This window comes from Crinia signifera, chromosome 9, assembly GCF_055691185.1.
Source record: "Crinia signifera chromosome 9, ASM5569118v1, whole genome shotgun sequence".
NCBI classification, from domain to species: domain Eukaryota; kingdom Metazoa; phylum Chordata; class Amphibia; order Anura; family Myobatrachidae; genus Crinia; species Crinia signifera.
Window position 1 is genome coordinate 85,015,515 of NC_139225.1, and position 12,317 is coordinate 85,027,831.

Sequence of the window (12,317 nt, forward strand, 5' to 3'; positions counted from 1 at the left end):
ATTTGCTTCAATATATGCACCTAGCTTAATCTACACATTTTGCTATAAATAGCACACCTCGCCAAGTCATTGAAATACATAGCAAGACCCGCACCACCAGCCAACTTTGTTTTGGAAAGGGCATACTTGCAGCATTGAGTTAATGAGTCAATGATAAAAGACTTTGGGGGAGATTCTCTAAAAGGAAAAATGCAGTAAAAACCCCGTTATCAAGAATTTTACCACACTGTTGGATTCTCTAAAAAACCCCACCGGGTTACCGCGACGCGGGGCATCGCCAGCTCCATAAAAGCTTATGGGCTTCTACCGCGACCCATCGCCGCCCCGCACCGACCCCCGCAATGACTCCCCCCTCATCTGTGTCTGGGCAGCACAGAGCTGTGCTGCCAGGACCTGTGACCTTCTCCTCCCAGCACTGTAATCCTCTTCCGGGTGCAGGGAGGAGGAGGAGAGCCAGCCCCCCGCAGCAGCACAAGCCGGGTAAGGGAGGGAGGGGGAGCCGCCGGGTCCCGCTGACTCACCGCAAAGGACAGCTCTTAACGCAAGAGCTGTCCTTTGCCATAATTATTGCATATGTTAGAGCATATGCAATAATTATGTCAGTGATGAGCGGCGAAGGGCGGGCGCGGGCAAAACCATGTGCACTGCAGGTGGGGCAGATGTAACATGTACAGAGAGAGTTAGATTTGGGTGAGTTATTTTGTTTCTGTGTAGGGTAAATACAGGCTGCATTATTTTTACACTACAGTTTAGATTTCAGTTTCAAAACACCCCAACTAAATTTAACTCTCTCACATATGTTACATCTGCCCCACCTGCAGTGCACATGGTTTTGCCCATTTTGAGAACAAATTTGTACTGTGATCAGATCTGAATAAGGGCCTTGATCCATTAACAGGGTCGACAATGTCTTTATACTTAAGCGGTATTGAAAAAAGGAAGCATATGACAAGTAATGTAGAAATTATTTATAAACATGTGCACCAGTGGTAATGGAGCATCTATATTGACAGGCTAGAGGAATCAATTCAAACACACATTCAAAGACTGTTCGAGACTACATATTGCTATCCAATTTGCCAAATCAGAACATCTAATTAATTTAATTTTCCTATATTAAAACAGTTAACCAATCTGAATTATTTTTCAATGTTTGATCACATTAATTATTCTACTTGTCTTCCCATCCTTGATGTTTTGTGTTTTTCTATAAGATTTATATATTGTATGGGATGTTATGTGTTTTTTGTTGCCAGAGGTATATAAAGTCTCTAGTCCAGGTATATTGGCCTTACATTGCAAACAGATGTTTGTAATATGTTGCTTTGATAATAAGACCTGTATTATATCATCTCATGTTCACTACTTATATACCTCCCAACTGTCCTGATTTTCACAGGACCGTCCCATTTTTTTTATGGGGGGGGGGTCTGAGGGTTGCAGTCCCACTTTCCGCCCCGGCTGGCAGTTTCTCTTGGTGGGGGGGAAGTTGGGCGTATCCCTTGCCCAATGCCGCTTTGTGGAGCAGAGCAGCTGTTAATAGACACTGTGCGCATCTATTTCTGGAGACAGCGTAGCTGGGGGCATGGCCAGCAGCTCACAGAGCGGGTGTGTGCCCTTGCTGGAGTGATGCAATTTTAGGCCACTTCCCCTGTCCACTACATCTCGCCCCCAATTTTGGGAGCATCCCTCCTAGTGTGTTACAAATGTTGGGAGGTATTGTACAGGTCTGGCATTGGAACCTTTGCATGTGCCGCATGACAGAATCAGGACCAAACACCAGTACAGATTGAAAAATAGATGGCTACAATAGTTGCATATTTCATTTTTCCTTGCACATATTCTAGGCAAAGTCAATTTACTTCACTATAAATACCCATCTGACCTCTACCTTTTACTGTACAGTACATTATTAGACTAAACTACTGCAAACAACAGGGATCTACTCATTTGATTCTGAGAGTTTGCTTAGTACAAAGAAAACAAAGGCACACCATGTGAATAAAATATATATCAGGAGGCCGTCTAACATAAAACAGTGTCCTTGCCAGCAATAACACCAGCTCCTGTATGATTTGCTGTATACAATGTGCCAAAATATATGTATGAAAGTAAACCCTTTCTCCACAATAATAGTGGTTTCTGTTCAATTAATGTATATTGCATTATATATTTATTATATTATATATTATATAGTAATTTCAAATAGGGTTGGGATAATTGTTAAAGCACTAAAGGGAACTTTGGGTTAAACTGCCGTGGTGGGGGTTGGGCTGCAGGCCAGGAGGGTTAGGTTTAGGCAGAAGTGTACCAGGGTTAAAGTTTGGCACTAGCTGTGAGGGTGTGAGTTAGGCTGCCGGGCGGGGGTGCAGGATATAGGGTTAGACTGCGGGAAGGGATAGCTAGAAACTGCACTGGAAAAGTATTTTAGGTACCTGTGTAATAGCACGGCGCCCGGCTACGCTATGTTTTCAGCGTAGGCTAAGCTACGCTGTCAGCGTAGCCCAACGGCTGCCTAGCATAGTTAGCATAGTGACTCCACGGCAGCCCGGCTCTGTCCCCGGCACCCATGGTTCTGTCCCCGGCGTCCATGGCAAGCCTAGTGAGCGCCTCTCATACAGCGCCGGTAACTGCCAGGTCCCCTGCGCTGGCGGAAGCTGGCGTAGAGGGAATCATGTGGGTGCCGGCGGAGAGGCGCTCCATCTGTCTGAGACGCAGATGCTCCTGCTTCTCAGTATTATTGCGGTAGGGTACGGCAACCCTGCCCGTGTCCGCTTCAGGGAGAGCCTCCTTTTCAAACCCCCACAATCCACGTCAGCCCGAAGCATGGTGAGTGCAGCGAGCCCCGCGAGGGGACGAGTTACACGTCCCCCTGACCTGTTCATACCCCCACTATCCACGTCGGTGGCTCGCTGTGCTTGACACACTTTATAAAATCGCCTCCACGCCGATGTGGAAAGTGGGGGTATGAACAGGTTGGGGGGGGGCACATAAAGCATCCGCTCGTCACGCTTCGGGCTGGCATGGATAGTGGGGGGTGTTTCAGGAACACATATCTGAGAGGGACGCTGACTACGCTGGACGCGCGAACACTATGCTACTTCTGACAGGGACGCTGAGGATTCTGAAATAAAAGGGGCCTGTGTCTGACATGAATGGGGCATGTGAAGAAGCCTTATGTCATAAAACAGACATGTAGAGCAATCTGTCACAAAGGGGACATGTGTCTGACAAATATATGAGCGCATGGAGCATTGCAAATTAACCTGATATACAAATGCTAGCTTCCAGCCAACATTATGGTTGGTTTTGTAAGTACTTTACCACATTATTCATACATGAATGTTGGAAATATTTTTTCAAAAATCCATTCATACATATATGAAATTATCTTTAGTTATCATAAATGAATTGGAATTCTTTGTTACATGAATGTACAATTATTTGTTGCACTAATACATTTATGGACATTTATGGTGTGACCTTAGCAGTTTTGTCAATGTCTGTTTCCCCAAAACTCCCTCCCATAAAACTGGAATATACGATCATTGTATTAGCTTGCAGTGTGTGTATTTCCGAGACGTCTACATTCTACAGGTCATAGTTCACCATCTACAGAGATATGCCTTGCATACAATTTAGTGCTTATTTACTGAAATTAATTTCCCATGATAAACCTTTCCTCCATTATATTTTCCCAGAAAATGGATAGAACACATTAGGAAATTCTTTCCTAAAAATAAATCTCAAGAGCTTATCTAATTGAATGTCTGCAACAAAAGGCAGCAGACAGGATGTTCTCATCGATGAGCTTGGCTGCCCATGATATTTTGAATCCTGGATAAGCAAATCTTTATTCATGCTGTGTGCTTGCCCTTTTGGCTTCTGCTGTATTTAGGCACTGGGAATATCCAGGCATATACACCTTTGTTTTCTATCAGGCATGAAGTGTTCACTGTAGAACAAGCAGCAGTAAGTGGCTTAGCGGAGGCACTTACTCCAATAGCTGTAGATCATTTTTAATTAATTGGAACTAAGGTTCTCCTTCTTAAAAGCTATTGTAGTATATTAGTGAGCAGCAAATACACACTAATCTAAGAGAACAAATCTTTGGCTTAAAGTTATTTGAGACCAATTTTTATATTTTATTGTCCTCTTACTTATGGTGAACAAAATGATTTATGCATTTTGATTATTTGTTATGGTTTCGCTAAAGACATCTGGTTCCAGCCCAAATACCTCCCCCCTCACCAATAATAATATTATCACCCCTACACTATCCACTAACATTATCCAACATTATCCAGCACTGTCTGTACGAAATCTATTCCAGTGGGGTTCTTTACAAAGCATCAGGTTGTAAAATATGAAACTTATGATTGTGTTTATGCCACAAATTTTTAAAAAGACAATAATTTTAGAAATAAATATCAGAAGTTTCGGGTATTACAACCATGCTCTTCATAATTAAACTCTCCTCTTCCTCTCTCATGAATCTCCATGCAATTTTTGTAAACATGCACTATAGTTTGTCTACTTTCTTAAGACCCTAAAGGTGACCACAATTGGTGCGTTTTGGACTTCCGGTGAGATGTGCGCTTCCATGCACATCATATCCCAAAGTACAAAAAGTACAGGTATGTGCAGCACGTACTTTTTTAACTAGATCACATCTAGTTCAAAACGCATGCTGTTGTAGCTGATTGCATGTTTTTTTAACTAGATGCAATGTAGTTCAAACCGCATGGAGCACATCGCACCGTTTGTGGACACCTTAAGGCAGAGCTGGTTAAACTGGTCCATGAGATCTCATTGGTTGTCTAAATCACCCAGCTGCTGCACAGCTGTAGTCATTACCAACTATCACATTTTCAAACCTGCTGCATTAATTTCTACTATATATCCACAGGTTGCCTGCAAATCATGAACTGTTAGCATATCTTGGGGACAGGTTTGGCCACCCCTGGAATACTAAAGTGTGAGATTCTAGCTATTATACCCTAGAAAGTGCTAGATAAATAATAAATAAAATCTGATTGGTTGTTACAGGCAATATAACTAACTTCTAAAAACTCACACTTTAGTATATTCACCCTTAGCATTTGAGTAAAAAGTTGTAATTGTTTATTGTTCCATATCGCCATTAGCAATGTATTTGCAGGGCTATGAAAATGGTCTTGCTGTGATAGTAGCTGCAATAAAGGCGATGAGCGAAAGAACACTGAGATACAGTAAGCTTTCACTATGGGGGATAATCAATCCCAGGTCACCACTATTGGGCTGGCCCGACAGCCGTGACCCTGTCCCGTTCTCGTCTGGCTCGACGGATTCAATGTCCCACCTGCTGAATGTCGAAAAGGGGGTGTGGCCGGGAGATACTCCCATGGATCCTCAAACTGTGGCCGTGAGCTTGACAATCCACAGCCGTTCTCGGCAGAATGGGCCCGACTGCTTGTATGCTGTTGTTGAATGCTGTTGAGAGCGACAGCATTTCCCTATAACTTTACTGCAGAGATCTGACCCTACTTAGCTAGTGTGTATGCATGACCATGATATGGGCTGCAGGGAAGGACATTTAGGCCTATGGGCTGTAAGCTAAGCTTTTCTGAGAAACCATGTGTTTGCACTCTCCATAAACATTTATGAAACAGCCATTTTCACATGATTGAAGACGAATATTTAGTTGATAAACAGGCTCCTTTATTTCCTGCTCATGCTTATTTTCCAATAACAGTTTAGACAGAAGTTGAAATAGCCATGCGATGAAGTCATAAAATGAATTTACTACCAACAATCTTTTTCCACTTCTGCCACCTTCTCTTTTGATTTAGGCATACAATAAGTAGGGGAAAAAGCAGAATAAAGTGGACACATTTTTAGACAAGGAAATCAGATCCAAGTAAGTTTAAAATCTAATAATCTTCTATATTTTTGTGCTGCTGACTTGTACTTGCAGAATTGCAAGTTAATAAAATCCTGCAATGTGTTATTCTAAATATGAATAGAACATTCTGTCTGTTTTCTCCCCTTCATGAGATGAAACTGCCCTCTGGCTTCTCTTGTTGAATACCAGTCCATTGTGCAATGTCCAGAACTCATAAACAATTTACACTCCCCTCAATTTCCTTGTGTTGGTTTGATTGCTCCTTGTTTCTATTAAAATATCTTTTGATAAGGGCCCTGCTGTGCAAAACATAGCGAGTTAAACTCTATTTTCTGCATTGCAGCCCAAATAACCATTCGTTCATTTAAATCCTTTTGTCAGCAAAACTGGGACAACCATGTAACTTTAAGTTTACTCAGACTATAAAATCAATCCCACACTTCCTTTTAAGTCCCAAATTAGTAAAACCGTTATAATGTAATAACCTATATTTACTTATTCTATTAATGTGGTTTCAGCAGAATTATGGTAGCGCAAAAATATGCTGCAAATATACTAGGTGGAAATCATGGCCTGTCATTGGAAAACTGGGACATGAAGTATAGAAACCCTGAGTGAAATTTAATAGGATGAGAGATTCAGAAAGTGAGAGATTTGGTACCAAATTTACAAAACCAGTTTGATTTTGCAGTGTAAATGATTGCCGCTTTAAAATAAATGGAGATTTCTTAACAAATCTCTCACTTTCTGAATCTCTCATCATATTAAATTTCACCCACAATATTGAACAATACTTTTCTTTTGAATAATAAATGTTATTTATACGGAAGTTAATGACAAGTAGTAGAACTTTCAAGAACTTGCACTGAATTTCCAAACTGAAGGTATGAATATTAAGAAATTGTAGGAAAATACCGATACAAAGATTGGGAAACATGGCCAAAACCATTTTGTCTAGCTATAGTGACACTGGTAATTTCACTTAGTTAGTGGTACACATGTTTGATTTGTGTCAAATTTGTGTATTGTACTTAGTGTATGAATACAAAAAGTGAACAGCTACATCAGCATGCCAATATGACACTTACACCTCTTTAATATTGGAGATATGAAATGGAGAGGAGTAGGCCTGTATAGCTACAGACCTAGCACAATAAAAGTATGTTCATGCAGAATGCATATACAGTAAATAAATAAATCACTGATGAGTGTCTGAGAGCTTGAGCAGAACCGTAACAAAGCATTTTGAAAGAGCAATAGCAATGCCACCCCTTCACCAATTTTAAATAGGGACAGCGCATGCCATGGTGCGTGGCCAAAAATAGTACCCTCAATTCAAATCATACTATACAGCAGTGTCCCTTATTCATGTTACCCAACAGAATAATGCCCCTTAGTCACATTACACCACAAAGTAGTGCCCCTTATTATGTTATGCCACACAGTTGCATCACTTATTCACATTGGACCACACAATATTGCCCCTTAATCATTTTTCACCACATAATACAGGTTGAGTATCCTATATCCGAATATCCGTTATCCGAATTATTCCGAAAACCATACTTTCCAGAAAGTGGAAAAAAAAATTTTTTTAGCTAAAAACTCACCTGGGACATATGTAACAGCACTACTGAGGACATGATATGTAACTGGCACTGTATTTGTACAAGAAAATGATTGCTTAGCATTCAAATTCAATATCTGAGATAGTACACAAATTTTGTTTCATGTTTTGCAACCTTGTTTTTTGAACAAATAAAATATATGTGTGTGTATTTTATGTGGTAATAAAATATATTTGTGTTTATTTTATGTGTTTATACAGCATAAATGCAAGATACTTCAAAATACATCATTGGAATATTAAAATATTCCAAAATACGGAATAATCCGTTATCCAAAATTCTCCTGGTCCCGAGCATTTTGGATACGGGATACTCAACCTGTAGTGACCCTTATTCATATTACAGTACACACACATCATTAGCCATCTGTCTGCTGCGGTTGGAAGGGTGTGCAGCGACGGTGGTGTGCATCTCCATATAGACATCCACCATATAGGCTCAATACCCCATCAAGGGCCTTAGCAGGCAACCTGTGGAAGTGAGTTGTGATTACTTGTACAGGACACACAGACACGTAAGTGGGATGCTGCCCCTAGGTCTGCCCCAATTCGTTATTGCCTACCACAACATAGAGCCACTGGACTTTGGTACATTGTACTTTGATTATTGAACTCTCTTGAAAACCAGTCTTGCATGCTATGGCGCCTCATTTCACCACATCTTATGTTCACACCCTTTTTTAATTTGACATCCATGATAATGTATGTAATGTTGTGTAATGACTTTTCAGTAAAACTGTCAAACACACAGAATCTGATTGTTCATTACCATTCATACACTTCAACACCCCCACATTAGCCACTATGCAGTAGCGATTGAGCGCTGAAAGAACCCCCCATCTATTGAACTTTAGTGAAGTCACTTATCCTCATCTGTGCCAACTGCACTATCCCTATTAAACACACACACAAACACACACACACACACACATACACACACACATTCTGTGTGCAGTGAACCATTATTATTTGAACACTTATTTCTAAAACGTGTTACACTACTGTTCTTTCTTTGCTATTGATATAATCAGTGGTAGTGTTTTTTTTCAAAGGGTTAACAGCATTCTCCATATGTATCAAGCTCTGAAAAGCTACATTTTCCAGAGCAGGGCAGTGGGCCACGCTGACCTGTTCGCTGTCACGATCCGAGCTCTCAGACAGACTTTCTTACTGGCTAAGTGCCTCCGCAGGCTCAGCTTGCGGTTCAAGTGTCATCCCTGCCGGCGTCCTGTCTGCCGTGCGCCATCATTGCTGCTACCTTCCAGTCCTCTCAGCGCTGCTGAGTCCGCGGCTGCGCGGCGCACCGCTCTCCTGACTCCTAGTGACAGTACCCAGTGCACGGCAATCCGTCTGTCCGCCGCCATTGCTCCCAGTCTCAAGCATGGCGTCCACAAACATACTTTCCCACCATAGCAGACATGGGGGCTGCCATGTTTTTCCCAGTCACATGTTTGCTCTGTCCAATCCTGATGGTTCTGATCTCCCAGTCATACCTGCCCGGCCAATCCTGCTCTCAGAACCATTGCTAGTGCTTCAGTTGTCTCCAGCGTATGGTCAGCTGTCCTTGTCTCCGTGCAAGTGTATTCCTGCTGGTGTTGTCTCCTTTATGCTGCAGTGTATTCCAGGCATTCCATCTCCTGTGAAGTCCAGGTTATTCCATCTCCTGTGATCCTGCTTCTACAGCCCAGCACTCAAGCCTAGCTCCGGGACTCTGGTCCTTCCGATGTTCCATCATCGCTCACCATCGATGTTCCATCATCATCTGTAGTCCGATACTCCGGATCTCCATCTTCCAGTTCCCGTCCGTCATTCCGGACCTACAGTCTGCTACTCCATATCCGATGTTCCATCATCGCTCACCATCGATGTTCCATCATCGTCTGTAAAATCCAATACTCCGGATCTCCATCCTCCAGTTCCCGTCCATCATTCCGGACCCACAGTCTACTACTCCGTATCCGATGTTCCACCATCGATTCCATATCATCATCATCATCCAGCTGTAAAGTATCGCTATCTACATAGACTGTATCCTATCTCCTGCATACTTTACTGCTTGTCTATTTACAACCATCTGCTAAATAAAACACGGTTGTATTTTACCACTAACTGTTTATTGGCTTCGGGTGCACTGTCACGCATTCTATGCGTAAGGGTCCTCTCCAACCTCCCCGGTTCAGGTACCGGTCCAGGTCCTCACCAGAGGTCTCAGTCTCGTCGACTCAGACTACTGGTGTGACAGTAAGCACTAGCCAAATGGATCCAGCCGCAAGCCAAGCATCACCATCCAGCCCTGTACAGCAACTGGCTGTTCGCTTGGATCAGCAAGAGGCTGCGCAGAGCCAAGTGATTCATTGTCTCCAAGATCTGTCTTCCCGGCTGGATAAACTACAGACCACTCTCAGTGGCCCTGAGCCTGTCAGTGAACTTCCAAGTCCAGTTCATCCTCCTGTAATGGCTGCTGCACCTCGCCTTCATCTGTCTGTCCCCACTAAGTATGATGGGAACCCCAAGACCTGCCGAGGTTTTCTCAATCAGTGTGAGATTCACTTTGAGCTGCAACCCACTAACTTCCCTACTGAAAGGGTCAAGATCGCCTACATCATCTCCCTCCTGTGTGGAGCAGCGTTAGAGTGGGCAACACCTTTATGGGAAAAATCTGATGCCATCTTGTCTAACTACAAGAACTTTGTGTCAACATTCCGGCGCATCTTCGATGAGCCTGGGCGATCAGCATCTGCCTCCACTGAACTCCTCCGTCTCAGACAGGGATCCCGCTCCGTCGGGCAATATCTGGTCCAATTCCAGATTCTGGCGTCTGAACTCTCCTGGTGTGATGGGGCCTTATACGCAGCTTTCTGGCATGGTCTATCCGACCGTATTAAGGATGAACTCGCTACCAGAGACTTACCCTCAGGTCTAGATGACCTTATATCATTATGCATCAAAGTAGACCTACGCTTCCATGAAAGGGCTGTAGAACGTCACAAGAGCGCTCCAGTTAAAGTGCCAACTCCTCCGCCTTCTTTATCTGCTGCTCCAGTGGCCTCTCCATCAGCAACTGATTGTGTACTTCCAGTTTCTTTACAAGTTGGTCAGCATTTCAAGACTGTCTCCGCACTTCTTGATTCCGGTGCCGCTGGCAACTTCGTCACTGCTGAACTGGTCCGCAAGTGGGGGTTGCCCACTGAAAGTCTTTCCAAGACTGTCTTCCTTACTGCTGTGGATGGCAGTAGGATTCCTGATGCGACAGTCTCCCGCAGAACTTTGCCACTTACAGTGAGAGTGGGAGTCCTGCACACCGAACTCTTGTCCTTTCTGGTATTACCCCGAGCCACTCATGCTCTGGTTCTGGGTTTGCCCTGGCTCCGTCTTCACAATCCTCGCCTCGATTGGAAGACATCTGAAATCCTTTCCTGGGATCCTTCCTGCTCCGGTACCTGTCTCCAAAAGGTACTCATCATTCTTCAGCCGATGCAGCAGATCTTCCGCCTCTTCCCTACCAAGAGTACTCAGATGTATTCAGCAAGTCTGGCGCTGATATTCTGCCTCCTCACAGACCGTGGGATTGCCCTATTGATCTTATCCCAGGCAAAGAACCACCAAGAGGTAGAACCTATCCTCTCTCTCTTCCAGAGACTCAGGCCATGACCGATTACATCAAGGAAAATCTGGCAAAGGGATTCATCCGTCCTTCGACTTCTCCTGCTGGCACAGGATTCTTCTTCGTAAAGAAGAAGGATGGAGGCCTACGTCCCTGCATCGATTATCGCGGTCTCAACGACATCACAGTAAAGAACAGATACCCGTTGCCCCTCATCACCGAGCTGTTTGACCGTGTCAGCGGTGCAACCATCTTCACGAAACTCGACCTGAGGGGCGCATATAATCTCATCCGCATACGAGAGGGCGACGAGTGGAAGACGGCGTTTAATACCAGAGATGGCCACTATGAGTACCTCGTCATGCCCTTCGGGCTCAGCAATGCCCCAGCCGTGTTCCAGCACTATGTCAATGAGATTTTCCGGGACATTCTGTATCGACATGTAGTCGTATATCTCGATAACATTTTAATCTACGCCAATAACATCAAAGAACATCGTTATTGGGTCAAAGAGGTCCTGTCCCGGCTGCGAGCTAATCATCTTTTCTGCAAACTGGAGAAATGTGTCTTCGAGGTGAAGTCTATACCCTTCTTGGGTTCATTGTCTCTGGTTCTGGTCTACAAATGGACCCAGGAAAACTGCAGGCCATCCAAGATTGGCCAATTCCCTCTTCGCTGAAAGGTATTCAACGTTTCCTGGGTTTTGCCAATTATTACAGAAAATTCATCCGTAACTTCTCTTCTATTGTGGCACCCATCACTGCCCTAACAAAAAAAGGGTCCAATCCAGCGAAGTGGCTGGCAGAAGCCATCGAAGCCTTCCATCTGTTGAAGCAGAGGTTCACTTCAGCTCCTGTCCTAAGACAGCCTGACACCACATTGCCCTTTATTCTCGAGGTCGACGCCTCCTCTGTGGGTGTTGGGGCAGTTCTCTCGCAGAAAGCGCCTGATGGACGTCTTCATCCCTGTGGGTTTTACTCCCGTAAGTTCCTGCCTGCAGAGCGTAACTATGCCATCGGCGATCAAGAGCTCCTCGCCATCAAGTTGGCATTAGAAGAATGGAGATATCTTCTAGAGGGCGCTGTCCATGAGATCACAATTATCACAGACCACAAGAATCTTCTGTATCTCAAGTCTGCTCAATGTTTAAATCCCCGTCAAGCCAGATGGACACTTTTCTTTTCCAGGTTCCGTTTCAAGCT

At 43.8% G+C, this 12,317-nt stretch overlaps 1 protein-coding gene across 3 annotated transcripts in view; it reads right to left on the bottom strand.

The window, feature by feature from the left end:
* Window positions 1–12,317, bottom strand: part of TENM1 (teneurin transmembrane protein 1) — a 726,432-nt gene that overhangs the window by 82,290 nt on the left and 631,825 nt on the right. The window lies entirely within an intron of this gene.